This window comes from Miscanthus floridulus, chromosome 13, assembly GCF_019320115.1.
Source record: "Miscanthus floridulus cultivar M001 chromosome 13, ASM1932011v1, whole genome shotgun sequence".
Lineage (NCBI taxonomy): Eukaryota > Viridiplantae > Streptophyta > Magnoliopsida > Poales > Poaceae > Miscanthus > Miscanthus floridulus.
Window position 1 is genome coordinate 25,989,653 of NC_089592.1, and position 12,689 is coordinate 26,002,341.

Sequence of the window (12,689 nt, forward strand, 5' to 3'; positions counted from 1 at the left end):
ATTCACAACCGAGATGTCATGAGATGAATCTCTAAATGGGCTCTCGAGCTCAAGGGCCATGACATCAGATATATCCTCCACACCGCTATTAAGTCTTTGGCTCTCATCGACTTCATCGCCAAATGGACGGAAGTCTAGCTCCCAACCCCGGACGTCACCCATGAGTACTAGACGATGTACTTTGATGGGTCAGTTATGGCTTCTGGGTCGGGGGTTGGAGTGGTTCTGATCTCCCCAGATGGGAGCAAGCTCCGCTACATGATTTGTTTGCATTTTTTAGCCTCAAACAATGCCGTGAAGTACGAAGCCCTCATCAACGGACTACGCATCACTGTTAAACTTGGCACCACATGGCTGTATGTCCATGGCAACTCAGAGTTGGTCGTTGACCAGGTCATGAAGGAGTCCTCTTGCAAGAGCCCTCTCATGGCGGCATACTACTAGGAGGTGCGCAAGCACGATGACAAATTTTGAGGGAGAAACTACATCATGTCCCCCAAAAGGACAATGATGCCGCTGACTTCCTTGCAAAATTGGCCATCAGGCAGGTTCCGTCTCTAGATAGGGTCTTCATCAATGATCTCCATGAGCCATCTGCCCTCATTCTAGAGGATCTAACCCAGACCCATTCCAACACAAATCTAGTACCCAGGGGCTCCGACCCCCTGATGTGTCCCGACCTCGACCAAGTGCTCGGGGGCTCGAACATTAGTGCCTCCATGGCAATGTCACCCACCGACTTTGCCATGATGGCACTCAATATGGTTGACTAGAGAGTACCGCTGCTCGCCTACCTCCTTGAGGAGGTTCTCCCACCAGAAAAGACTGAAGCACGATGAATCGCTTGACACGCCAAGACGTTCGTTACCATTAGTAACAAACTTTACAAGCGAATTCCATTGGGAGTACTCATGAAGTGCATCCCAACCAACCAGGGGAAACAACTCCTCCTCGAAGTCCATGCCGGAATCTATGGACATCACGTGGCCCCAAGGTCACTTGTTGGGAATGCCTTTCGCCAAGGTTTTTACTAGCCCACTGCACTACGAGACATAGAGGAGGTGGTCTGCAGGTGTGAAGGATGCTAGTTCTATGCTCGGTAGACTCATCTGCCGGCGCAGGAACTTCAGACCATCCCCATCACCTGTCCATTCATGGTCTAGGGCCTTGATATGGTCGGACCCCTCAAAAAGGCCCTAGGTGGCTTCACTCACCTACTCGTGGCAGTGGACAAGTTCACCAAGTGGATAGAGGTGAAGCCCATCACCAATATCTGCTCAGAAGAGGTGGTCAAGTTCTTCCTCGACATCATCTATCAGTTTGGTGTTCCAAACTGTATCATCACTGACCATGGAACAAACTTCACCGGGATGAAGTTCCTAGACTTCTATGATGGATATGATATCATGATCGATTGGGCCTTGGTAGGACACCCGCGTACTAATGGTCAGGTCGAGTGGGCCAATGGCATGGTCCTCCAAGGACTCAAGCCCTGCATCTTCGACCGACTCAAAAAGTATGCCGAGCGATGGGTTGTAGAGGTCCTAGTGATCCTTTGGAGCCTGAGAATGACCCCAAACCGATCCATGGGGTTCACCCCTTTCTTCCTAGCCTACGGAGTTGAAGCAGTGTTGCCCTCCGACCTCAATCACGGTGCCCCAAGAGTAAAGGCCTTCGACTAAGACTGAGTTGCGGAGGCTCAGTAGGATGTGGTTAACCTGCTCGAGGAGGCTTGTGAGACGACCATCATTCTCTCCGCTTGTTACCAGCAAACTCTCCATAGGTACCATGAAAGAAATATCAGGGGAGGATCCTCAAGGTTGGTGATCTCGTACTCAGGAGGAACTAGTCAACCAAGGAAAAACATAAGCTCTCCCCTCCATAGGAAGGACCGTACATGGTGGTCGAGGTGAACCGACCAGGCGCCTATCGGCTAAAGGACGTCAACGGCAACATTCTCACCAACACATGGAACATCGAATAGTTACATCGTTTTTCCCTAAAGCTCAGTCTTTCCACTTATTTCCATTCAACGTTTGCTCCTACAGCACCCCAACCCAAGCACTCTCAACCTGGGTTGCTTGAGGGCTCCACGGGGGTGTGATACCACCCTCCTTTTTTACTATCATGTAGTAATACTTTTCACCCAAACGAAAGGGCATTCTGTTCCTTTGATTATCCTACGTAACTTGCGCTTTAACCTCCCAACCGATCACACCCCACCATGAGCTATGGTTTTGAGCAGCTGAGCCTCGCGGGCCACGCCCAGGTTCTTAAGGTTGCAGCCTATGGGTCAATGGGTAGGTGCGAAAGGGAAAGGACAAAAGACAAAATTACGCAAGGATAAATAAAAGGGCAGATGAGACAAGCTTCCCCTTACGACTGATTTCATCATAAAACGAACATAAAATATTCACGAATGTAAAACTGTTCACACGGGGGCTCCCCCATGAACTCATCTTTTACATGAACTGACTATTTTTTACTCTAACTCTATTATGGCCCCCACCGACATTGGCTGACAGTACAATTGATGAGGATGAAGGCAACTCGCTTCTGATCAAGATGATGTTCGGCTCTGTTGGGGGTAGGACAATGCTCGCCTCTAACGTGGTCTCTGCACCCTCCAGAGGTTGCATGACATCTTCTCGACATGTCTTTGGCCATGGTCGAACAGTGAGCCTCCATCACCCACTGCGTGGTGACCTGCTCAGCGACCATCTGTGCATGTGGCACCAAACTCTCCCCTAGCACATGGATTTCATCTACGCTCCACCCTCGGCATATCCTTTGCAGATGGTCACAAAGTCCAGATTTGGGTGATGGGTCACCACCAAGGTCAGCACCCCCGACATCCCATAGAACATACTGTCGACAAAATATGGTTGGCAGTCCATCGAGGGGGTGCCCGTGGTGGTAGATTATCGGTAGACGGTGCGTGTAATCAGGAACCAGATGGTTACAGAGGCACAAGACACAAGATTTATACAGGTTTAGGCCGCCAGTGTGGCGTAAAACCCTACATCCTATGCTCTGTTATTTGTATTGATCTGGGGTGAGATCTCTTGTCCCCCCTGAGGGGGACCCCTGCCTCTCCTTATATAGTCTAGAGGAGGAGGGTTACAAGTAAAGTATCCTATTTGGTACTATCACAATATCTAGTACAACTTGTAATCTTGCTGTGCACGCCTCGATCTTACGGGCCGGGCCACCTCGGATGGTGCGGCCCATGTACCATCTTATGGTACCCGGGGGTATATCCCCCACAGCTAGTCCCTGAGCGCCATGTATTCTAATGTGACACACCATTTTAACCTTCTTCGAACAGTGAGGCTTGAGTTCTTGACATCTCCGACCACTGTTGTCGCCGGAGAAGTAGGTTGTCCGAAGAATGTATGGTGCTCTTAAAAAGAAAGAAAAAGATTTCCGTCCTGGGAAGTGTGCCCACTTGTATTTCTGAAAAGAAATATAAGTGCGTCTTGAAGCGTAGCATCTTTGATCATCAGAGGCGTAGTGGTCAAAAAACAAGCACATTCACCGCAAGGTGAAGTGTGCCCACTTAGTCCCCGAGCCTGGTAGTAGGTGACGTAGGCATGTGGTGCCAGGGTCTAAAAAGAATTCCCAGTTAAGTTGAGAATCCAATCATCGTACAGGCGATACGAGATGCACCAGCAGGTGCATCATACCGATGTAGTCCCTGAGCTTGCTGGAAGGCAAGGTATGAGCCTTGTAGCAAGGTCTAAACGAGAAAGAATATCCCAACTGTATGCGAGTCACCAGTCGCATGTAGTTGAGATGCAAAGTTCCCAAGCTGTGGTCGGAGAGTGGTCGAGGCAGTCCCCGAGCATAGGTCGAGGAGCGAGCGATGAAGTCCCCAAGCTGTGGTCGGAGAGTGATCGAGGCAGTCCCCGAGCACAGGTCGAGAAGCGAGCGACAAAGTCCCCGAGCTGTGGTCGGAGAGTGATCGAGGCAGTCCCCGAGCATAGGTCGAGAAGCGAGCGACGAAGTCCCCGAGCCGTGGTCGGAGAGTGATCGAGGCAGTCCCCGAGCGTAGGTCAAGGAGCGAGCGACGAAGTCCCTAAACCATGGTCGGAGAGTGATCGAGGCAGTCCCTGAGCGTAGGTCGAGAAGCGAGCGACGAAGTCCTCGAACATAGCTCGAAATTCCTGCAATATAAATATGTAGAATGGTAGTACATAATGTACAAAATAATAATTTATGGAGAAAAAATCAGCGATGAAGAAATAACGCTCAGCAGTCATGAGCATGATGTGATAAAGCAGTTGGTGCTTTGTAGACATCAGTGTTAATGTGAAGTTTGTGTTTATACTTAATATAAATTGTCCAACCAGTTAGTATGCAGCTGAGTCTCCAGCCCTAGCTAGCCTATTAACCATAACGCGGGACGCAGAGCCCGTGCACGTGTAGGATGAACAAAGCGTCGCTAAGGAGCTGCTACCGACCACCCATAACACAGAGGGCAGACGCTCGTGCACGTGTAGGGAGGAGCCGGAGATAGGGCCTTTTCTGGAGACATCGAGCGTCAACACGACTGGTCAAGGATTTGCATTAAGTATACCTGTATGTTATATTTAAGATTGTATACATGGACAAATGTTATTTGAAGATTAATCATGACAAGGACGTTGTGGAGAAACGTCGTAATGAAAATTATATTAAATATAAATATTAGAAGTGTACTTATCTTTGGATAGAAATCTAATTGGCGGTGATGAAGTTGTCCGGTCCTCGAGCTTTCTGACCTATCGTGATGGTGGTCACGGTTGTCATAGCGTTGTTCTTTGTGGCGATCATCATTGCGACGTGGTCTGGTGGTCGAGGTGGTCGGAGCTTGGCGGAGCTGCTCGGGACATGGTCTGGTGGTCGGAGCTCGGCAGAGCCGCTCGGGACGTGGTCTGGTGGTCGGAGCTCGGCGGAGCTGCTCGGGACGTGATCTGGTGGTCAGAGCTCGGCGGAGCCGCTTGGGATGTGGTCTGGTGGTCTAGTGGTCAGAGCTCGGCGGAGCCGCTCGGGACGTGATCTGGTGGTCTGGTGGTCGGAGCTCGGTGGAGCCGCTCGGGACGTGGTCTGGTGGTCTGGTGGTCGGAGCTCGACATAGCCGCTCGGGACGTGGTCTGGTGGTCGGAGCTCGGCGGAGGCTGAATGCCAGGATCGATCTTGACTGGGACAGATCACTACGGTAGTTGAAGTCACCACGGGTGGTGTTGATAAAGAGGATCCCATCTGATTCGCTGGAAGATTAGCACGCACAACCCCTAAAAGGGGACCCCTACCTAGCGCACCACTGTCGATGAAATATGGTCGGCAGTCCACCAAGGGGGTGCCTGTGGTGGTAGATTATCGGTAGACAGTGCGTGTAATCAGGAACCAGATGGTTATAGAGGCACAAGACACAAGATTTATACAGGTTCAGGCTGCCAGTGTGGCGTAAAACCCTACGTCCTGTGCTCTATTATTTGTATTGATCTGGGGTGAGATCTCTTGTCCCCCCTGAGGGGGACCCCTGCCTCTCCTTATATAGTCTGGAGGAGGAGGGTTATAAGTAAAGTATCCTATTTGGTACTATTATAATATCTAGTACAACTTGTAATCTTGTTGTGCATGCCTCGATCTTACGGGCCGGGCCACCTCGGATGGTGCGGCCCATGTACCATCTTGTGGTACCCGGGGGTATATCCCCACACATACCATCGGAGATGAGCGCCCAAACTTCATTCGGGACCTCCACCAGCTGGACGGTGGATGTACTGGTGCTTGGTCCTGACCCGAACACCTCAGAGATGACCACTTAAGCGATGTTGCGAATCTGGTCAAGCTCTCCCTCGAGAGTGCATTGCTCCTCAAGGGACTAGGCTAGCGCCTCCACGCCCCAACTGACTGTCGCTTTGACCGTCTCTAGCTCTTGCTCCAGAGAGACAATCTTTCCACCTAATTCTAGGAACATACGACAAATTCAGAAGCAAACAAAAGGAAAAATCAAGGCATCAACCGAGGGTGGAACAGATATGTACCAAGGTGGGCGCTTTCAAGAATGGAGAGCCCTTCCTCTTGTTGGGTCACCCTCTCGAGCAGTCGAGCATTCGACTCCTCTGCCCCGAGCATCTACCCCCAGAGCGCGACCACTTCTTGCTCAGCATCATCTCTAGGTCCTTTAAGACAAGAAATAGGCATGCTGAGACAACCATTTAAAAACCTAAGAATCAAAGACAACACCAAGAACATAGAAAACTTACCCCTACAATGCATGGTAGGTTAACTATCATGGACTGATGGACAAGCTCAACCCTCTCCAAGGCCTCCTTGAGCCTCGCCTTGGTAAGGATGAGATCAGACTCCATCGACAGTCCTCTCTCTCTAAGCAGGTGCTAGAGCTTCACCTCCTCCTCATCATGAAGGATGAACTAGGCCTTTCCTAGTTCACTGGGGCAAAGCCACACCAGCTCGCAGGTCACCCCTGACCCGCTAGAAGATCCTACCATCACAGTATCCTATGACGACCGGATCATCACCAACTCCTAGGATGATAGGATGGCTGGCGGCTCTACCCCAGTGTCTTCCTCACTAGAGAAGGGGATATCCACTGCAAGGACTCCATGGCTTGCCAGTGGCTACTCTACCTCTGGCCTAGCTGTGGTTCCTCTGGACCCCTCTAGCTCTGACTAGGTGGGCGAACCATGCGCTCCTCCACTGGGTGAGACAGGGAGCCCAGTTTCCCGCCTCTCCTCCTCCACAACCATTGGGGGAGGGACTGCAAGGGTCACCTTTGACCTAACCTCCACAGTCACCACGTGGATCGCCACCATCACCGCCGCCACCACTATCGCCGTGCTCACGACAGGCTGGGAGAACGCAACCCCATTAAGGAAGGTCGCACCGCCACCAACCCACTTCTCCCACTACTCGTCATGACCCGCTACAGGCTAGGTCTCCACTCTTCTCGCATGGGAGATGAGGAGATCCCTAGTCCTGCCAGCCCCTGGCCACTGTGAAACAAGCGCAGGTTAGCGACACTCAAAAACTCAACTATGAGAACAAAAGGGAACATGGTTACATAACCAGATGAGAGCAGCAGAACCCTAAAGCCCTGACCTACTGATGACAAGCCAACCGGATGAGGATCGCTCGAGGGTCATGACCTATGCCCCCTCGCATCAACCGAGGGAGGAGCCAACCTGGCCGGTCCCCGATCGGCTCATGGACGACCGTGACCGCCAACTCATGGTGAAACCACTAGAGCAACTGGAGGGGCATCTCCCTATTGGGGGTCACACACATGTGTCAACCCCGAAGACACAGGGGAACGATCATGCCCCTCTGACTGACCAGCGTGCTCTGCCACACTTAGAGCAGGGGGCGTGAAGCCAACGATGCCTCCGAAGGGCATGGTCATTGTGCTCGCTTCGCCTCTTGTTTGAGGGTAGTTTCTTCGCTCGTGGTGCACTTCCTTGACTCAGGAATGTCACCGCACATCTCTGTATCATGCCTGCCACCAATGGATGTGGCCGTGAGCTCACGGGTGCTCCACCGAGGTCACAGTAGCACCCTATCTACTTCATCCTCCAAGGCACTTGGGTCGTCACCCATCTCCATGGGCTCCTCCAACTTGAGCTCTGCCTCCATGTCACTCCAACTCTTGCCCCCTTGGACCCACCGATTGATCTCCTCCTTATCGAACCTCCTTCGGTCCTTCTTGGATTTCTTCTTTTTCTTGGCAAGTGCGGCCTCCCTCTAAGTAGCTTGCCAAGCCACGCCTTTTGGCCCTCTTAGAAGATGCGGCTAGGATTTATAGCCCGCGAGTCCCTTTGAAACGGGCAACTCGAAATCAATCAAAACATCTGAAAGGTCCTAATGGCTAGATGGGGGGGGGTGAATAGCCTATTAAAAATTTCTACAACAACATTTAACAAACTAGTTAGACAAATATAAGGCGAAGCGAGTGTTGCGCTAGCCTACTAAAAATAAAAGCCACCTACCATAAGTCTAGTTTCTATAGTCTCTATCCACACAATGGCTATGTTGCTACACTAAGTTAATGTGCTCTCAAAGGCTAACTAAAGAGCCACACTAACCAAACTAACAAGCTCTCACGACTAGCTACACTAAAGAGCTTGACAACTAGTTTGTGGTAATGTAAAGAGATAGAGCAAGATGGATATACCACCAAGTCGAGGAATGAACTAATCAATCACAAGGATGAATACCAATCACCTTGGAATCAAATGATGACAAAGTGACTTTTACCGAGGTTCACTTGCTTGCCGGCAAGCTACTCCTCGTTGTGGCGATTCACTCACTTGGGGGTTCATATGCTAATTGGCATCACACGTCAAACCCTCAATAGGGTGCCACACAACCAACATAAGATGAGGATCACACAAGCTACGAGTAATTTATTAGAGTACCTTTTGGCTCTCTGCTGAGGAAAGGTCAAGAACCCCTCACAAGCACCACGATCAGAGCCAGAGACAATCACCAACCTCTACTCGATGATCCTCACTGCTCCAAGCCGTCTAGGTGGCAACAACCACCAAGAGTAACAAGCTAATCCCACAGCGAAACACGAACACCAAGTGCCTCTAGATACAAACACTCAAGCAATGCACTTGGATTCACTCCCAATCTCACAAAGATATTGAATCAATGATGGAGATGAGTGGAGGGCTTTGGCTAAGCTCACAAGGTTGCTATGTCAACACAAATGGCCAAGAGAGTGAGCTTGAGCCAGCAATGGGGCTTAAATAGAAGCCCCCATGAAATAGAGCCATTATACCCCTTCACTAGGCACTGCTCGGGGTGACCGGACGCTCCGATCAGATCGACCGGACGCACCCTGCCAGCGTCCAGTCAATGGATGGCTACCACGTCATCCCTCTTTTCAAATACTGAGCGCCCGATCCCAACGGTCAAGTGATGACCTGACGCTGCATAGTGCCATAATCGGATGCAAGACCTCAGCGTCTGGTCACTTCTAGTAAGGTTCCAGCTACGACCAGACGCATTAGTTGGATCACAACCGGACATAGGACCCCAGTGTCTGGTCACTTCCAGTAAGCCTCTACTCGCGATCGGACACGTCTGGTCATGCCCGACTGGACTCACCCAGCGCCCGGTCACTCACTGTCTCCTCTGTGCGCTGCCACATCAGCAGGACCAAACAGACACTGCCAGTGTCTGGTCACAAAGTGACCCAACATCTAGTTGAAGACTGATGCCAGCGTCTTCACTACTTCCACTGACCGGATGCTCCGGTCCAGTTGAGACCAGCGTCCAGTGCACTCTATGAAACCCTATCTTTTCTGTACAGGGCGCTGGAGAAGTTTCCTACCCTTGCTCCCAAGTGCTAAACACAATGTGTATCACCATTGTGCGTGTGTGTTAGCATATTTTCATAAACATTTTCAAGGGTGTTAGCACTCCACTAGATCCTAAATGCATATGCAATGAGTTAGAGCATCTAGTGACACTTTGATAATCGTATTTCAATACGAGTTTCACCCCTCTTAATAGTACGGCTATCGAACCTAAATGTGATCACACTCGCTAAGTGTCTTGATCACCGAAACAAAATGGCTCCTACCACTTATACATTTGTCTTGAGCCTTTTCTTTTTCTTTCTTCTTTTCCAAGTCCAAGCACTTGATCATCATCATGGAATTGCCATAATCATGTCATGATCTTCATTTGCTTTACCACTTGGAATGTACTACCTATCTCATGATCACTTTGATAAACTAGGTTAGCACTTAGGTTTCATCAATTCACCAAAACCAAACTAGAGCTTTCAACATCAAAACAAGAAGGAAAAGGTCACAGGAAAAAAGCACACAAAATTGGATAGCTTTGTGGCATGAAGGGGACCAGGCATCCCTTCAAGGCAGTCTTCATCCCTCAACTATAGCACTTGATCGAGATGACTCTAGACTTCATCCTTTGGCAACTCCTCTGGTGACGCGCGGTCAGGATCCATCGGGCTAGAGTATTCCCACATCGGCTACGTTTTCTCCACCAACGGGGCGATCCGACGGTGGAAGAAGGTATGGAAGACCCGCACCCCATCGAGGCCATGCTGCATGAGCCTCCAAAGCTTCATCTTGATAATTTCCAACTTGTTCTACCGACTGGCAGCACCCCATGACCAGTTTTTCCTCCTCTCTGGCCTCTCCCCGGTGAATGTTAGGAATGGCGTCTCCACCGGGTTCCTAATCTAAAACCACTCACCGTGCCACCCCTAGTTGGAGTCACAGGGGAGTACATGGGGTAGGGGACCAACGGCTTCGGCCTCTTCTGTAGGGCAAATCCTCCAACCAGTGTGATTCTAGGTGGCTTCCCCTCGGATAGGGCTCGCCCACTAAAAATCCACCGGAAGAGGTCCATGTGTGGCTCCATCCCGAGGAAGGCCTCGTAGACAGTGATGAAGCCAACAATGTGTAGTACCCCAGTCAAGTTGAGGTGCCACAACTCCAGGCCCCACTCGTTGAGGAGCCCATGCAAGAACCAGTGTGTGGGATACCCGAGCCCACGCTCGTGGAAGGCAAGGAAGGAGACAACCTCATCGGCTCAGGGTTGCGAAAGAACCTTCCCCGGCATAGGAGCCCTCCAATGTGCCACCTCCTTCGATGGGAGCAGCCCTTTCTCGGTGAAGGCGTCCAGCACCTCCTCGTCCATGTTGGAAGGCCACCAGTTCGACATCGCACCTCGGATTTGTGATCGAATCTATGAGTTTTCCTCTCCCTCTCTCTACCCTCCTCTCTCCTAGAAACCGCCATGGCACATGAACAAACTTGGTGAATAGGAGGAAAGAGGAACCGCATTAGTTGAAGAAAGGCGAAAGAATAGGAGGAAAATCTTGTCCCTTACCCCTATTTAATGTAGAAAGGCATGCGACGGGATGTGGCCCTAGCTAACGGGACGCGGTCTGCCCAACAAAATGTCACCTAGCTAAACGAGACGTGGCCTGGGTGAGGCCCACCACTACCACAACTCGAGCATAGAAAATAAGGTGTGACCACACGCAAATGACCCTCTGCCTTCCCAGGCAGGGTTTGGGAGGGCCTACCAATGGCATCTCCATCGAGGAGAGGCCAACGGGTCACCTGAGTCGATCGGACGACTCAGGCGGCTACCGAGGGATAGGTAAGGAGCAGTGGGATGCCCCATGTGGGTTATGTCGACCCGTCACAAATGATGGACATGGATCCCATTTGGACATATCCGATAGGAGCTCCACAGACCCGTCACTTGAGCCATCGAGGTAACTTTACCAACCCCCATTCTACTTTTCCAGTGCATGACCATTCATTCATCCATTCTCATGCATGCATTCATACATTCATCCCATACATTGAAGCATTGCATATGCAATTGTTGCATCACAATGCTTCGCGTTGCATCATGAAGCGCTAGTCATCTTATTCAATATGAATAATGACTGATCGGGGCTCGAAGGCTAGCCTACGAAGGGCTCAAGGCCGCCTCATGTCAAATAGAGCTAGGGGAGAAAATACAGATGAGCCCCAGTGGCCCTCGCCTGATCTGCTCAAAAGCGGACAGAGTCATCTCGACCTTCTCATTCGATCTTAACCTCGAGCCAAACCCATAAAATCTCCATCGAGGGGAGGCCAGCGGGCCACCTGAGTCACTCTCCTGAACGACTCAAGCATCTATCAGGAGGTGGGTTAAGGAGCAGTGGAATGCCACATGATGGCTATCCCGACCTCATCATGAACGATGGAAATGGATTCCACTCAGACATACCCGTTAGCGAGCTCGCCGAGCGCAACACTCGAGCTATCGAGGCAAGTGTCGTTAGCTCAACCTCTCTAATTGCAAAAACCGTGGATGGGGTGGCGCATAAAACTCGGCCAACACCTACCGAGCCCATTAGGGCCCGAGGGCCCAAGCTGCTAGGTCCCTACTTAGGAACCCGACCGATCGTGTGGGTTGAGGTTGGAACAGACACAGGCAAACACCCCAACCGGAAAGAACACAAGAGTACCAAGGTGCTCAGCCTCTAGCAAACTCTCTAGTTGGCTGTAGGCTCGGGGACTACGCTCACCTTCGTCGCGCCCGACCCTTGGGTTCACGCTCCGTCGAGCCCGACCCCGCACTCCGTCGAGCCCGACCTCACACTCCATCGAGCCCGACCCCACGCTCCGTTGTGCCTAACCCCTAGGTTCGTGCTCCGTCTTGCCTGACCCCTCGACCACGCCTGACCCTTGGGTTCACGCTCCATCGCGCCTAACCCCTAGGTTCACGCTCTATCTTGCCTGACCCCTCGGCCACGCCTGACACTTGGATTCATGCTCCGTCTCACCCAATCCCAAGGCCGTGCTGTAGGCTTCATCTCGCCCGATGCCTCAGGTTTGTGCTCCGTCTCGTCTGATGGCGGCCCATAACCTTACACCCACCGGGTGCACTCATGAAAAGAGTGTAAACAACCCCTTTATGACTTCACAGAAGTCTCAAAGGGGCTCTGGGGCTCCTGTCGGATTCATAAACTCGGGGTCCTCAATGGACCCGCTTCCCTGTAAAACCTGACCCAGCAAGCGGTGCAACAACAATGTGCACCTAGGCCAACCAAGATACATAATGATAGGCCGAGACAATGATTTGGTCCCCGACCGAAAGGCCTAGCCAAGGTGGGACCGCAGTTTGGCTCTGACCTCCTT